Consider the following 2,520-nt stretch of genomic DNA (forward strand, 5'->3'; position numbering starts at 1 on the left):
AAATAATACATATTATCTTCAATCACAATGGAATAAAGGTAGAAATCAATAATAGAAAAAAAATTAAAAATTCACAAATATATGGACAATAAATTAAACATACTTTTAAACAACAAAAGAGTCAAAAAAAATACAAAATAGAAAGTACATAGAGATGAATGAAAACGAAAACACATTTTCGTTTTCATTCATGTATGAAATGTCAGGTAAGTATGGCATGAATGAAAACATGCCATACTTACATGACAGGGGAAACACCATAATCACAAAGATGTTTTTCCCAGGGCGAGGCTTGTCCCTTGCACTACAGATGTGCTGGCCCCTGAGATTTCCCCAAATGTGGGAAACTCGACTGCATAATTTGTAGTAGAGGATCACATTCACAATCTCCTGTGATTAATAAAAATAAACAACAACAACAAAAAAACACAACATGCCAAAGCTTATGGGATGCAGTGAAGGTAGTGCTCAAAAAGAAATTTATAGCTACAATGCCTACATTATAAAAGAAAATTTCAAATCAATAACCTAACTTTGCAATTTGATGATTTTGCAGTTTCTCAATACATTGAGTGTATATTGCCATATTACCTAAAAATTCCATCTTAAACATATATCTCAAAGAAGTGAAAATGAATGCTAAAAAATAAAAACTTGTATATGAATGCTTATAGCACCACTATTCATAACACCCAAAAGGTAAAAACAATCCAAATGAACATCAAGTGCTGAATGGATAATCAAATGTGATATATCAATTCAATGCAATATTATTCAGCCGTAAAAACGAATGAACTAATTATACATGCTACAATGTAAATAAGCATCAGAAACAGTGCTAAATTAAAGAAACCAGTCACAAAAAGTCACATATTGTATGATTCAGTTTATATGAAATATCTATGAAATTCCATGTGAGAAAAAAGATGAGTGGTGTTCGGGATCTAGGGAAAGGGGGAAAACAGAGAGACTATTTAATGGGCACAGGGTTTCCTTCTGAAAGGCCGTGGCAATAGTTGCACAACGTTGTGATTATGGTCAATGCCACTAAATTGTACTCTCGAAAATAGTTAAAATAACCAATGTCATCATAAAAATAAATAAATAAATAAATTTAAATTAAAAAATAAAAATAAATAAAATAGAATAAAACAGTTAAAATGGTGAATTTTCTGTTATGTAAATTTTATCACAATGAAAAAGACATTTTCTTATTAAACAGCATCTTTTACATTTTGTAATTTAATTTTGTGGGATATACTTAATTTTAATGAATCTCTCCAATTCCATGACCTTTCTCTAATTCCAATTATTTTCTCTCTAGTATCATTCACCTTTTTCAGGATCTTTTCTTAAATCTAGGTTTTTTATCTTTAGGAGTTGCATGACTACAGCATAAAAATGTTCAGTTTATCCAGAAACAATGACACCAAGTCAATGTCATTTTCTCTAGTTGTGTTGTGATGGCTCCTATCTTTAAAATTTTTACCAAGGCTCAATTTGAGTCTACCTCCTCCAAAAAGAGTTATTCCTTCTTAATGGAATACTTCTTCCAACTGAGTTCTCTATTTACAAAATGGAAATAAATAAAATGTTTGTTTATAAGAAAATCTTTGCATATTTACAGCTAACTATGAGGAATCACATTTTCTATGTTTTGTGACTACCACAGTATGATTTGCCTGCATTCTGCTAACCTTTACAAACTTTTGAAAGGACACATGAAAGATTTTTAATAGGATTAATTCAACTTGGAAGCTTTTAAAGGATCTTCACAAATTCCATTTTCTCTTCATAAGACCGTGCTCCAACTCCTATCTCAGAACACACCAATTAAATAAAGCAAAAATCACATACTATCATCACCAGAGGAAAAAAGCCAGGGGCAACTCTTAAAGTGTTTTTGCCTTTTGTGGTAGAAATATGCTATTTTGTCTATATAGGACTCAACCCAACTTCTGAGGGTGACATCCTAATTTCCTTCACTTAACAACCATTCACCTCTTCTTTGTCCTTGAGACAAGAAGTATCAGCCTGATGTCAACCACAGGAATAGATACATGACAGAGGCCGAAGAATATAGCACAAAGATGTGGCTCCAATATCTCATCTGGATTCTAAAATTTTGGAGATAGAATAGAGAGGCATAGCCAACGAAGAGAGGAGGAGCCTTGGGATTTCTTAGAGGTTATAAGAAACTGTTAGATATGCTGAAAGCAATGACTCTTTTCAATGCTATGCTAAATGAATTTAACATGATCTACTATGGCTTCAATATTAGATAACATATAAATAAAATTTTGCAAATATACTGACAAAGTTTATATCCAAAATAATACATATAATGAAAGATTTTATAGTATTTTCTTGGCATCTCATTTATAACATGTAAGTCTATCTTAGAATGATTTTGTCACATTTGGCTTTCAAACTCATTCTCGGGAAAGCATTATTTATGAAAAATGAGAAGTTTCTGTTTCTCTGTTGAATTGCATATTATTTGAAAGCTGCTTTTTTGTT

General features: G+C 31.2%; 1 non-coding gene across 1 annotated transcript; it reads left to right on the top strand.

The window, feature by feature from the left end:
• Positions 1–234: 234 nt before the first annotated feature.
• On the top strand, positions 235–393 carry LOC111736084. Its single transcript, XR_002779077.1, has one exon. It is a non-coding gene; the product is annotated as a U1 spliceosomal RNA (small nuclear RNA).
• The last annotated feature ends 2,127 nt before the right edge of the window (positions 394–2,520 follow it).

This window comes from Pteropus vampyrus, unplaced genomic scaffold (genome assembly GCF_000151845.1).
Source record: "Pteropus vampyrus isolate Shadow unplaced genomic scaffold, Pvam_2.0 Scaffold17, whole genome shotgun sequence".
Taxonomy (NCBI): domain Eukaryota; kingdom Metazoa; phylum Chordata; class Mammalia; order Chiroptera; family Pteropodidae; genus Pteropus; species Pteropus vampyrus.